The sequence below is a fragment of the Leopardus geoffroyi genome, chromosome B4, assembly GCF_018350155.1.
Source record: "Leopardus geoffroyi isolate Oge1 chromosome B4, O.geoffroyi_Oge1_pat1.0, whole genome shotgun sequence".
Classification (NCBI taxonomy): domain Eukaryota; kingdom Metazoa; phylum Chordata; class Mammalia; order Carnivora; family Felidae; genus Leopardus; species Leopardus geoffroyi.
This window is the reverse complement of record NC_059341.1, coordinates 5,322,704-5,337,050: the sequence shown is the minus strand read 5'-3', so window position 1 is coordinate 5,337,050 and position 14,347 is coordinate 5,322,704. Positions and strand designations below refer to the sequence as shown.

General features: G+C 45.6%; 1 protein-coding gene across 5 annotated transcripts in view; it reads right to left on the bottom strand.

The window, feature by feature from the left end:
* RBM17 (RNA binding motif protein 17) overlaps positions 1-3,052 on the bottom strand; it is a 28,233-nt gene extending 25,181 nt beyond the window's left edge. For 2 of the 5 annotated variants that reach the window (XM_045467263.1, XM_045467264.1), the window contains exon 1: positions 2,853-3,001. The gene's annotated coding sequence lies outside the window, so the exon portion shown is untranslated. Of the gene's footprint in view, positions 1-2,202; positions 2,723-2,852 lie in introns of those variants that run through there. The other 3 variants (XM_045467262.1, XM_045467267.1, XM_045467265.1) reach the window with 3 other exon arrangements.
* Between the last annotated feature and the right edge of the window lie 11,295 nt (positions 3,053-14,347).

Here is a 14,347-nt window from a genome sequence, read left to right as displayed (position 1 = left end):
GTTTACGGCACTTACTCCTTAAAAGGTGTGCACATCGTCATTTCAGCCGTCGTAAGCACTCCTACCGTAACATACCACAGCTGATTCCTTCACCCTCCCACTGCAATCACTGAAGAGGTAACTGGCATTGACCGGACTCCCCGCCAGGTCCTGAACTTAACCTAACACGGCTGAGATGTTCCTCGGACGACAGAACACATTTACCGTATGAAGCCTCCTGCCACGTAGTAAAAACTAGCGCTTTCTAACATCTGGGTACGCTTTAAGCCAGGGCCAAATACGGGCACAAACACATCACTTTTAGAACTTCTTTAAAATACCCGCTATCTCTTTTTTACCGGAACACCACACTCTGATCGCCACGCTTTCCTACACGCTCCGTTTTTCTTCCTTGAGAACAAACACGGTAAACGTGGTTCTGCCATAAGAACGGTGACTTTTTAAAATCCTACCCAAGCTGGCAAAGTATTTTTTACATGTACAACTAGCACAGAAAGGACGTGGAAGGAGGCTGCTCAGAAGCAGCCCGCCTAACTCCTCTCTCCAGTGCATCTCTGAAGCCTTTAGTGACAGCTACCCCCACACAAAACCACCCACCCCCAATTTGTTTCCCCGAACACACTCACGTCGGAGCAACTTGTACATGTTACGCTGCCTCCTGGCTGACACTCCTGTCTCTTCCTCTTTTACACGCCCCTTAAAGGCGGAAGGTCTGTTTCCGTCTTCACCTTTGTATCTCCAGCTGAGCACCATGCTTTGAACGCTGTAAGCACTTCACAAATACCCTCTCAATGTCTTAAGCATGAAGTGAACGGGCGGAAAACGGCAGTGCCCCTACTTGAATCACATGGTGAGACAAGATCTGCAGACCTGCCTTTTAAGGCCACGTCTTACAGTAAGTGGTGCTGGACAGAACTAAGGTGAATTTTAAATCGTCGCCATCACACCGGGAGGAACACTACCACCACCACACAGCTAACCACGAGGCAAGGTCTGAGTTCTGAGCCCCTAAAGCAGCAGCATGGCAAGAGGCTTTCTTCTTTTCAATCATTAGATAGATGCTTAGCTATCACACAGCAAAGCTGAAGCCTGAACAAGACAGGAAGTACATACAGGCAGAAAGGAAAAAGAGGGGAACAGAGGAGGGGCCGGGCATGTTGACGTCCACCAAAATGACCGGAAATAAGTACTAAGAGGCATCTGCCTCGTATAAAATTAACAGAGACTTTTTGAAGAATTAAAACACTTTTTTCAGACCCCCCGATCACATCCAGTCTTAGGCTGGGGTGGACTGCAACACAGTCCACGAGCGTCATCTACAATTTGCGTGTCTGGCCCAACATCCTGCACTGTTTACTATTACAAAAGACTTGAGGGATCACTAGCCCCTGGATCATCTGTTCCCTGAGGGTAGTTTAAACCAGGTAAAAAGAAACCCACTTTATACGGTTACATTTGGGAATACAGCGGCAGTTCTCCCCAAACTCTTATTTCCCATGGAGGTTGCCCTTAGTCATCACAGAACTCCACAACCAGCGTGGCTTTTCACCGATGACACTTCCATTACGCCTCGTTCTTTCTCGTCCACCTCACAACCCACTTGCTCTAAGCCGCGCGGTATGCAGCACATTTCTTAGCAAAATTCTAAAACACACCCTCTGCTGAAGTTACTAATTCACTACTCCCTATGCCCTAAATATCCCCAATACAGTCAAAACAGCTGTGGTCTTTATGACCTAGAAATGGCGACACTGAGCTGCACTCTACAAACTCCACCTGTTGCCAGGAGACACAGTCCTCATCCGAGTACACGCAGAACTTTGCCCTTATCCAGAACACTCTATTTTCGATCCATATGCTTGCCTCTACAAGAAGTACCTTCCACGCCTCTCCGTTACCGACTTCTCAGAGAACGTTCTCCATCTCGCCTGAGTACCCACTCCTCCAAACTCTACCTTACCTGCAATTTCCAGAACGCGCTATGCGGCTTCACCTGCGCTACCTGGTACACTTACTTCCTCTGCAGGAACCTTTCCCCGATCTTGCGCATCTAACACAACACCCCCAAGGCTCCGTTATAAGCCTCGTTCCCTCTCGTCCCCACTCCAGTCCCCTGGATCAACCCAGGCTTGGGTTTTGAGGCTCGTTCCCCTGGAGACCAAACTCCCTGCGAGAAGGGGCCGACTCTCATTTATCTTGCACCTGCGGTTCAGGACGCATGGTCTGGGCACGGAGAAACGCTCAAAGACAACGCTTGGTGACCGCACATCGGAGCTGAAACCCCGCTTCTCAAGCACGAGGACCGAGGGGATGCCGGAGCCAGGTCTTCCATCGGTGGCTAGGTACACCGCGGCCTTTGAGAAGCGTCAGCATCCGGAGCTGCCCGTTCTGCGGCCGGGGAAGGAAGCGGCTTCCCTCCTCTCCGCTGCCCGAGGCCCTGGAGGGGCCAAGGGTGCTGGGCCACAGGTGACACAAGCCTGGCCACTAGGGTCTAGGGACCGAGCAACTTTTTCAAAACGCGGAAAAAATCCACAGCGTCCGCGGGTCCCAGGGACGGAAGGGCACGGACGGGAAAGGGGAGAACGAAGACAGGAGGAGCTCGAGGGCCCGGTGCCCCGAGGCAGATAAAGGAAAGCGGCGGCGGGCGCGAGGGCAAACTCGGCGGGTCGCCCGCCGCCGGGGCCGGGGGCCCGCCGGGACGCCGGCCGCTCGGAGGGCCGCTCTGGGACCTCTCGTCCCCTCGCGGCGCGGCCTACAGCCGCGGCCTCGCGTGCAGCGCCGCCCGGGGAGGCGCTCCGGCCCCGGCTCCCCGCCAGGCCGCGCGCCCCGACGCCGCCTCGGGCGCCACTTACCCGGCCAGCCCGGCCGACTCTCCCCATGGGCCGCGGCGGCGCACGGGGGCCGGGGCGCCGCGGAGAGGGCGGGCAGGGCGCACTCGGCGTAAGCCCGCGACGGCCGGACCCGAACCGGCGCCAACCCCTACGCCGAGTCCGCAGGGCGCGCGGCGGCGCGGGGTCAAGGAGCGCGTGCGGCCGGGAGAGGGGCACGCCGGCGCCTGCGCCTAGGGCCGCCTCGCCGCGGCGCCCTCTTCCGGCGGGAGGACCGCACTGCACCTCCCCTCCGCCGGCGTCCTTCTCCAGCGCCGAGAGGAGTCGCAGCAGCCCGACTTTGAGACATTTCAGACTCTCGGGAGAGCCTGGCAGTGCCCCCAGATGGTGAGGAGCAGAAATGGTCCGAGGCTGCAAAGATCTGTCCTTGGGAGTCAATTGCGTTCCAATAGGACAGAGGCGCAGAATTCCCCCAAGCCCTTCGTTGTCATTCATTCAAAACCATCCATGTCCAAGCGCAAAGCTGAAAATAGGTCACCACAGGCGAGGTGAATGCGAAGGCTGTTCCAAAACGAATACATTGAATTAAGTGTCCGACTAAGGAGACAATAAATAAAGGAGTTTAGGGTTACGCAAGAGAACGTAAGTGCTGCAAAGCCTCACAATTTTAAAAGGATATAACAAAAGGTGGGAGGAAAGGGAAAGTGGGATTTGGTGTAAAAATGATTTCCACCTCCATAATGATGGGGAAAAATATTTCGAGCTGATAAATTATAGAGATTGAAAATATGCATCTTCGTACAAAGGAACATAGTAACAAAAAAATATAATCAACTAAAATCTGGTGATTAGGAAAAGGGAAAAAAGAAAGAAATACCGTAGGGAGTCAACAGACAATCTAAAGAGATAGATGATTAAAGACATCAAGTAACATTATAATTATAATCACAGTAACAAACATGCAAACCTTTCAACTGATTAAAACATATGCACACAACTAGAAACAAAATCACAGAGTGAATTGTCTGGAAAGTTACAAAACAGAAAGCACAACAAAATAATATACTAGAACTGAGACGGAACATCTTATGCGAATAAAAGTTAAATGTACTGAACGTGCTTATCTAAGAAACACAACTTCATATTCAAGCCCTAACCATAACACAGCTTTATGTTACATATAAGAAAATGCATAAAATAGTCATTCAGAAAGCTTGAAAACACAAGAATGGAAAAGATATAACAGGAATACGCGAACATAAGGGTATTGGGGATCACACACTTACTGATTTCAGGGCAAAAAGCATTAAATGAGATTAAGAAGAACATTCTAAAATGATAAGAGTTACAAGTCACAATGAAGAAAAAATAGGAGTATCTGCACACTGAATAACATAATCTCATTGTGAATAGCAAACACTATAGGAGATATAAAAAGAATGAATGGTTAGAAATAATTGATGCAGTTCTTGCCAGACTAAGGGCACAAGAGGTAAGAGAGGACAGAGAAGATCTAAAAATAGAAATGATATGGTAGATCTAATATATCAAAGTCTGTGTCCTGATGCTGAAACAGAGATTACATCTTTTCAAGTGTCCTTAGAACACTCACAATTGGCCATATTTCAGGCCACAGGCAAAATCTTAAAATACCCCAGTAAGTAGAACCACATGGATGACATTATATGATCACAATTCTATAAAACCAGAAATTAATGACAAAACAGAAAATAAAACATTCCTATTACTTGACAATGTTAAATGCTTAGATAACATTCGGCTCAAAAAGGAAAACAAAAATGAAATAGAAAATGCCTGAAAAAGTAGTAAAGTGAAAATGACATATCAGAACCATGGGATTTAGCTAAATATTACGCAGAGGAACACTCATGATTTTAAATGATCATATTAATTAAAGACTTAGGATACACTAAATGAATTAAGCACCCATGAAAGTAATTAGAACTAGAACAAAATATACCTTTGAGAAGAAGGATGTAATGGATAAAGATAAGAGCCTAAAATCGCGGGATATAAAACAGAAAAATATAGAATTAAAAACTAAATCCAGGAGCTGATTGTTTGAAAGTAAATAGGTAAGCCATTAGCTAAACAAGAAAAAAAGAAGAAAGTACAAATGTACAAACTATGGAATAAAAGCAATTAGCTCCAGACCCAGGAAAGTAAAGTTATATTAAGAGAAGACTTTGTTTGGTTTTATCAAATAAGTCAGAAAATCTGGATCAAGGAGTTAATTTGTAGGACAATATGGTTTCTTAAAATGGGCCTTAGGGGGCGCCTGGGTGGCGCAGTCGGTTAAGTGTCCGACTTCAGCCAGGTCACGATCTCGCGGTCCGTGAGTTCGAGCCCCACGTCGGGCTCTGGGCTGATGGCTCAGAGCCTGGAGCCTGTTTCCGATTCTGTGTCTCCCTCTCTCTCTGCCCCTCCCCCGTTCATGCTCTGTCTCTCTCTGTCCCAAAAATAAATAAACATTGAAAAAAAAAAATTAAAAAAAAAAAAATGGGCCTTAGACAAGTTATAAAATTTAAATAGACCAGGATGAGCCAGCACAGTAGCAATACCTAACAAATACACCCCAAAGAAAGCTATGGACATTTTTGCTTAGGACTGTTAAAGTAAAAATCCTAAATAAAATATGGTATGGCATTAGGACAGAAATCCTCAGTCCTAGGGCGAGGCCCTGCCCAGTGCCGTGGGATCAGCCCTTGGCGAGAAGGGGAACATTCTGGCAGGAAGATAAACACGCTCAGGGCTGGAGTGCTCACTGAATTAGAGTCCAAGCTTTGGAGGGTTTGTTTCCAGGGTTGGCTTGGGCACCTAGGTCTGTGGGGGTCAGCTCCATTTCAGAGGTGAGGATTTCCAAAGCTAGGGAGTCATTCCTACTCCAGATTGCTGGCTCAAATGGAATCAGGCTTAGATTCAAGGTCATACGTATGCACACAGCTGTGGAATCCCAAGGCTTCTCAAAGGGCCCTGTCGCTTCTAGGAGCCTGTGGCCAACCAGGTAGTATTTCAGCCTAGCAGAAGGAAAGGGGGCAGGAAAAAAGGACTAGACATATTGAAGAATTTGCTACAGGCAGGTAACATAACTAGGAAGAAGCAATGGTCATGGCATGAACCAAGGATGCGCACAACTCTAAGGAACATGCCCTTCACACAGACAGGAGGGTGTGCAGTGATTGGGAAGTGGCGAGACAGAATTCTCAGTGGAAGGAACTTTGTTCCAGACGTGCAGGCAATGGCTCAACCCAGCAGGAGATTAAGATCTCATTGGAGAGAGACAGGGTGGACCCAGGGCTTTCTCTCCATCCAGTCTGTGGCAGGAAGTGAGTAGACCAGATTGCAGGAGATAGCACTCATCCCTGAGGTTCACAGACATGGTGAACAGACAAAATAGACGTGAACAAAAGTATTGATCCAGGGCCTGGGTGAATTTTTGAGAAGAAACCCCAAGCAGGGCCCATGATGGTCTGTGCACCTATTAATGCAGCCCACCAGCCAGCTAGCCATTCTCCCTGCATTTCTTTTCTCCTTCTTCTTTTCTTACTTGCCAGTCTGTTATTTACTTGAATGCAACTACAGGACCATGCAGGTTCCAGCTGACTGCACTGCCTCACGTATTAATCTTTCACCATGTCAGAAGAGGCAAGCGCGTTCTCCGGGGTCTCTTGTAAGACCACCAATCCCATTCACGGGGGCTCCAACTGTCAAGGCCTAGCCACATCCCAAAGGCTCCACCTCCTAATACCATCACTGGGGATTAGGATTCAATGTATGAACTTGGGGGAGGACACAAACATGCAGTCTGTAGCACCTGGTAGTTTGCAGACTATGTTAGAAGCAACAAGGCCTGTAGAAATCATTTGGTATCATTGAAATAACTTTGAGGGCTCAAAGTGAAAACCAAGCCAGACCATTAGCAGAGAATGGGAGTGACCAGCAGCTCAGAGCCTGGAAATAAGAAGGCAAATCTTCCCATTCTGCATCTTACAAAACTGGCACCAAGCAAGAATCCACATAACCCAAGAGAGGTCCCAAGACAGGTAGATTTCTACAAGGAAACAGATCATTCTCTTGGCTGCTATGGTTAGCCAACTCTTTCAATTTTTTGGCAAGTACTAAATATGTACGTGATCCAGAATCCTCCTTGTGTAGGACTTATTATTTACTTAAACAACTGGCATTCTACTTACATTACTTCACCTTGATCCTCAGGTGACATGGTGCAGAATTACAGTCATCAGGTATTCCCCATAAAGATTGTTTGAGAAAAACGCAATGAGAGTGTCTTAGTCAGCTCAGGCTGCTATCACAACATATCACAGACGTGGTGGCTTAAACAACAGACATTGATTTTTTTGGTCATGATTCTGGAGGCTGGAAGTCTAAAATCAAAATGCTGGCAGATTCGGTTCTTGGTGAGAAGGCCCACTTCCTGGCTTGTAGGTGGCCGCCATCTTGCTGTATGATGGAGAGAGCGAGCCTTGGTTTCTTTCTCTTCATATAAGGATAATAATTCCTAAAACCAAAGCAAGAGATGTCACAATTCCGGATGTTAAGCTGCATTACAAAGCTGTAATCATCAAGACAGTATGGTCCCGGCACAAAAACAGACACATAGATCAATGGAACAGAAGAGAGAACCCAGAAATGGATGCATAAATGTACGGCCAACTAATCTTTGACAAAGCAGGAAAGACAATCCAATATAAAAAAGACAGTCCCTTCAGCAAATGGTATTGGGACAACTGGACAACGACATGCAGAAGAATGAACCTGGACCACTTTCTTACACCAGACACAAAAATAAATTCAAAATGGATGAAAGACCTAAATGTAAGACAGGAAACTATAAAAATCCTAGAGGAGAAAACAGGCAGCAACCTCTTTGACCTCGGCCACAGCAATGTCTTACTAGACATATCTCTGGAGGCAAGGAAAACAAAAGCAAATATAAACTATTGGGACTTCATCAGGATAAAAAACTTCTGCACAGCAAAGGAAACAATGAACAAAAATGAAAGGCAACCAGCAGAATGGGAGAAGATATGTGCAAATAACATATCAGATAAAAGGTTAGTATCCAAAATCTATAAAGAACTTACCAAACTCGGGGGCGCCTGGGTGGCTCAGTCGGTTAAGCGTCTGACTTCGGCTCAGGTCATGATCTCACAGTCCGTGAGTTCGAGCCCCGCGTCGGGCTTTGTGCTGACAGCTCAGAGCCTGGAGCCTCTTTCAGATTCTGTGTCTCCCTCTCTCTCTCTGCCCTCCCCTGTTCATGCTCTGTCTCTCTCTGTCTCAAAAATAAATGAACATTAAAAAAAATTTTAAAAAAAGTTAAAAATAGAACTACCCTAAGACCCAGAAATTGCACTACTAAGTATTTATGCAAAGGATACAAAAATGCTGATTCGAAGGGGTACATTGACCCCAATGTTTATAGCAGTGCCATCAACAATAGCCAAATTATGGAAAGAGTCCAAATGTCCATCGACTGATGAATGGATTAAGAAGATGTGGTATATAGGGGCGCCTCAGTGGCTCAGTAGGTTGAGCATCTGACTTCAGCTCAGGTCATGATCTCATGGCTCATGAGTTTGAGCCCCATGTCAGGCTCTGTGCTGACAGTTCAGAGCCTGGCACCTACTTCAGAATCTGTGTCCCCATCTCCCTCTGCCCCTCCCCTGCTCATGCTCTGTTTCTTTCTCTCAAAAATAAGTAAACATTAAAAATTTTTTCAAGAAGGTGATATATATATATATATATATATATATATATGTATATATACATATATATATATATATATATATATATATATTGCCTCCCAAATTGCCTCCCTAATTGCCTCCCTATATATTGCCCTATATATTGCCTATATATATTGCCTCCCAAATTGCCTCCCTAATTGCCTCCCAAAGACCCCACCTCCTGATACCATCCCATTGGGGGTTCGGGCTTCAACATGTGACTCTGGAGACACACACACATGTAGTCATTAACAGAGCGTACAAGAAGAACCACACTTCTTGGGGGCTCTGAAAACTTCTGGATGCTGCCTTGTGAGGGGGTGAGGGAGAAGTAGGAAGCATAGGTTAGCTGGGCTGCTGTCTCTGTCCTGGAGTCTAGCGTGGGCCAGGTGTGAGGGTTGAGGTCCTATGGAGTTTTCCTGTAGGGAACAGGGCCACGAGCGGCATGATATTGAGAGAAGATCGGAGCCCGTTGTCTCTCGGGAAACACTGAGTGGGAGGGAGTGACATCCATAGTGGAGCATGAGGAACTTTCCACCTGTAAAATGCTGTCTTATGCCCTTAAAAGGAAGATGTGCTAGTGATCTACTTTTTGTTGTTGCTGTTCAAAGTGTCTAGAATAGGGTCCACTGGCTTTTCGTTACCTCACGCATACACTGGGTGGGGGGAGGGGAAGGACTGGCTTTTTTGGGGGTGACGCTTTTGACAATTCTGTGTGTTTGTAGCGCAGTGGACCCTGAACAATTTGAGGGGTAGGCGAGCCAACCGCACCCTCACCCCGCATACTTGGGAATCTGCATACAACTCTGGACTCCCAGAAAACCTAACTACCAAGAGCCTCCAGTTGACTGGAAGCCTGACTGGTAACATAAACAATCGAGGAACACATACTTTGTGCGTTCTGTGTATTATATACTGTATTCTTACAGTAAAGTAAACTAGAGAAAGCAAAATGTTATGCAGAAAATCATAAAGGGGATGCCTGGCTGGCTCAGTCGGTAGAGCATGCGGCTCTTGGTCTCGGGGTCGTGAGTTCGAGCCCCACGCAGGGCGTAGAGATTACTTTTTAAAAAGTTAAAGAAATAAACGAGGAAGAGAAAAGACATTCACAGTGTCGTACTTATCTTTTAAAAATCCACGCAAGTGGACCCACGTAGTTCAAACCTATGTTGCAAGACGAGGTGTGTTATTCCTTTTCCACCTGACCCTCCACGAGGTGAACTTACTCTCCTGAGGGCGTGGGTAGCAAGTGCAGTGAGGAGATGCACACACACACACACACACACACACACACACACACACCTGATCGCATAGCCAGTGCTCTGTCTCAGCAGTGCCGAGGGAAAAGGGGGGCTCTGGCCAAGCTCTCAGGCCAAATTAAAATGTGGTTCATGAAAAAGGAGACAGGAAGTCATCGATGAACTAGGATAGGTTCACTGAACATTTAAGAAAGAAAGCAGCCTCACTGAGTGCCTCTGATAGTTTCTGGCTCTCTACCAAGCTCTGAGGGAAAGGGGCCGTGAGAACAGAGGCAGAGTCTAGACTGTGTCTCCCCACCCCCTGATCAAAGCACAGGTAGGTGTGCAAAAGCCCTGAGTCTGAAGTGCACAGCCCTCAGGACCCACCGAGTGGAATTGGCTGTGTACCAAGCCTCCCTGCTTGGCAGGAAGGGTCTGCTCAGCTGGTTATTTGCGACCACCCCCTCCTTTCTCCTGGTTGGACTTCTGTGCATTTCCAAATCATGACATCCCATGTTTATGGACAACTTTTTGGCTTACAGACCGCAGATGTAATCACCTTCATTGTTTGCGAATCTTCTAGTTTAATTCTCAGGAGGACATCTTTTTTTCCCCTCATTGCTATGCATATTAGAAATGTCATTCTAAGGGTGCCTGCGTGGCTCAGTCTTAAGCATCCGACTTCGGCTCAGGTCATGGTCTCATGGTTTGTGACCTCGAGCCCTGTGTTAGGCTCTGTGCTGTGTTGACAGCTCAGAGCCTGAATCGTGCTTCAAATTCCGTGTCTCCCTCTCTCTGCCCCTCCCCTGCTTGTGCTTTGTCTCTCTCTCTCTCTCTCTCTCTCTCTCAAAACTGCATAAACATTTAAAAAATTAAAAAAAAAAGAAACATCATTCTAGGGGTGCACGGGTGGCTTAGCCGGTTGAGCGTTCAACTTCAGCTCTGGTCATAATCTCACAATGGGTTCGAGCCCCGCGATGGGCTCTGTGCTGACAGCTCCGAGCCTAGAACCTGTTTCGAATTCTGTGTCTCCTTTTCTCTCTCTCTGCCCTTCCCTGCTTGTACGTGCTCTCTCTCTCTCAAAAATAATTAATAAACATTAAAAAAAAAAGAAACATCATTCTGTCTTCCACTTCCTGTCAAAGGTAACTAATACTACCTTTATTTTACAAACTGAGAATCGGAGGCTTAACACGATGGAGGAGTATAGCCCAGGCCATGCAATTAGCAGGCAAGATAAACAAATTGTGGAGATTCTGAAGAGGGATGAGACAAGAGGCTTGTCTTGGGGTTGGGGTAGAAGGGGGTGGGGAGGACAGTCCAGGCTGAAGGCAAACATACCTAGTGACACCTAGCAAAACAAGCTGGGTGGTTTTCTCCAGCAGTGCTCAGCAGCCTGGAGCAAGGAGGGCAGAAAGTGGACGGCGGGATTAATGGAACACTGGAAAAGAGCAGGTCAGGTGTCCTAGAGACACAGGAAGTGAGGGAGATGCTTGGGCCGGCAGGAAATGAAGCAGCAGGTAGGACAACAGAGCTGGGGGAGGGTCCAGAGGTGAGGAAGCAGAGGCTGGGTGCACTGAGAGGAAACAAGCTGGTAAAACGATAGTTTGATCAAAATTCTAATTGGATCAAGAAGAGTCATTGCCAGGGACTGTGCACGTGTGTGTAGTAATACTTTTGGTCTACCACGGATGAGGATTTCTTTTTACGTTTATAGATCTCTAAGTAGTTTTCTCCATTTCGTAGAAACGTGTTTTGGTTTTCTCCTCACATTTTTTTCTCAAGTCCATCTCTACAGTTGTTTCTGCTCTGTGATGTTCATAATAGCAGAAGTCTAGAAACAAATGGCACAGTCAATAATAAAGACTCAGTAAAATTTGGGGCACCTGGGCGGCTCAGTCATTTAAGCATCTGACTTCAGCCCAGGTCATGATCTCACGGTCTGTGAGTTCGAGCCCCGCAGCGGGCTCTGTGCTGACAGCGCGGAGCCTGGACCCTGCTTCAGATTCTGTCTCCCTCTCTCTCTGCCTCTCCCCAACTCATGCCCTCTTTCTCTCAAAAATAAATAAAACTTGAAAAAAAAGACTCCGTAAAATTCAATTACGTATAAATGACAATTTATATGGAAGGATCCCATTTTTGTTTCAAAAATAAGTAAGTATATACAGGGAAAGTATCTAAGTATTATTTGCCAATATAGGTTTCTCCAGACAGGTGGGATTACAGCAGCACTTTATTTATGTTTTTTGCTTATTTGTATATTTTCCCAGTAAAGTATTTTTCAAGTTTGCAGAATTTTCTGAATTAGAAAACAATTTTTGATTCATCTTCTACCAACTGATGTCTTGTTTGACCAGATTTTCCATGAGTGTTTAATTATTTTGATATATTGGAAACTACTCTTCTCAATAAGAAATTTACTTTTAAAAAAAAAATGTTTATTTTTGAGAATGAGACAGAGCGCAAGCAGGGGAGGGGCAGAGAGAGAGGGAGACACAGAATCTGAAACAGGCTCCAGGCTCTGAGCTGTCGGCAGAGAGCCCGATGCGGGGCTCAAACCCATGAACCACGAGATCATGAACTGAGCTAAAGTCGGACGTTTAACCAACTGAACCACCCAGGCACCCCAGAAATTTACCTTTTAAAGGGTGCCTGGGTGGCTCAGTCAATTAAGTGTCCAATTCTGGGTTTCGGCCCAGGTCTTGATCTTGGGGTTTTATGGGTTTAAGCCCACTAGTTGGGCTCTGAACTGGCAGCGAGGAGCCTGCTTTGGATTCTCTCTCTCCCTCTGTCTGCTCCTCCCCTATTCACGCTGCCTCTATCTCTCTCAAAATAAATAAATAAACTTTTAAAAATTAAAAAAAGAAATTTATTTTTTAAAAGTCATAATTTCTGTGCACATTTTATGACTTTCATGTGGATATTTTTTTAGGTGCTGAATTTACATATGCATTCACCTAAAGTGGTCAATAAAACTACGAACTGTCTTTATCAATTTCCATCACTGACTTTCCCGCTCTTCAAGCAACCAGACCCAGAGCTTGATCTGTGAGCAAATGACTCCATGGAGGTCTGTTATCTTTTCCATCATGTCGTTTGGTGCCATCCCCAGAGTGCTTGGGCAGAAGCAAGCCTTGCTCCACAGCTTTGATCATGAGTACAGCTTTGAGTGACAACCTTAATGTGGTCTTCAATGTGTGATCAGGTCTTCAAAACCAGATCAGTGGCTTACGTGGCAGGATCGGGAAATGAGTTTATCTGTGATCAGAGGGTTTCGAGGGATTAGTAACCCTTTCAAGTTATACTCTTCCTCCGTGGAGAGAAGCATTGCAGAGAGTAGTGGTGACAACCCAGCATGGAGGTAAGACATCCACAGAACCATAGACAGCCAGTGCTGACCTATGCTGGGGATTTTAACATAAATCACCTCTCTTTTATCTTGAAATACTCATTGAGACGGATGTTGTTACAAACAGGAAATGTGCTGTCAAGTACATTGTGCTGAAGTTACATAGTTAGAAAGTAGCTGAACTGTGATGAAGGCCCAGGTCTGGTTTACTGTCTTTAAAGTCTGTATGCTTTTTTTTTTGTAAGTTTATCTATTCATTTTTTGGGGGGAGGTGGCAGAGAAAGAGAGGGAGAGAGAGAATCCCAAGCAGACTCTACAGTGTCAGTGCAGAGCCTGATGTGGGGCTTGAACCCACAAACTGTGAAATCATGACCTGAGCTGAAACCAAGAGTCTGGTGCTTAACCGACTGAGCCACCCAGGCACCCCAACATGCTTTGTATTATAATAAGCTGCCTCCTGACCAGAAGGTAATTTACCTAAGAGCAATGCTACACCAGACAAGCCTCTGGTGCTCTGTTACTCTGCAGTTTAGTCTCCACGCTCCATTGGAGGCCTCCTGTTCTTCCCACTCTGACAGATGATGCCATTTTTCAAGCACTTTCTATATAGCAGGCTCTGAGCTGAGTGATTTGCATATATTATCTAATTTATCCTTCATAAGAGCCCTAGAAGGTAGCTATCATCAGCCCCACTTATGATGAAGAAATGGCAGCTGAGAGAATTTGCCCAAGGTTTTAAATATATGAACCCAGAGCTCCTTGATTCCAAAACCTGTTCTCTTAAACTCTGCGCTTTACTCCACTAATCAAAGATGCACAGAGACCAGGCTCACTGTGACATCCATGTCTGTGTGGTGAAAAATACTTTTAAGTCTGACATAACACTTTATTTCTAACATTGCGGTAGGACTTAAAATTCTTGGATGGCTCCTTTGACTTTACTGAGTTCTATCTTGGAATTTCTGAGCCCAGTTTCTTAGAAACTTATCCAAGATCAGTATGACGGTTCAGATATATATATATATTATATATATATATATCTGATATGATATATATATCTGATATGATATATATTATAATGTAATATAATATAATAATATAATAATATATAATATATATTACATATATAATATGTAATATAATATAAATTATATAATATATACA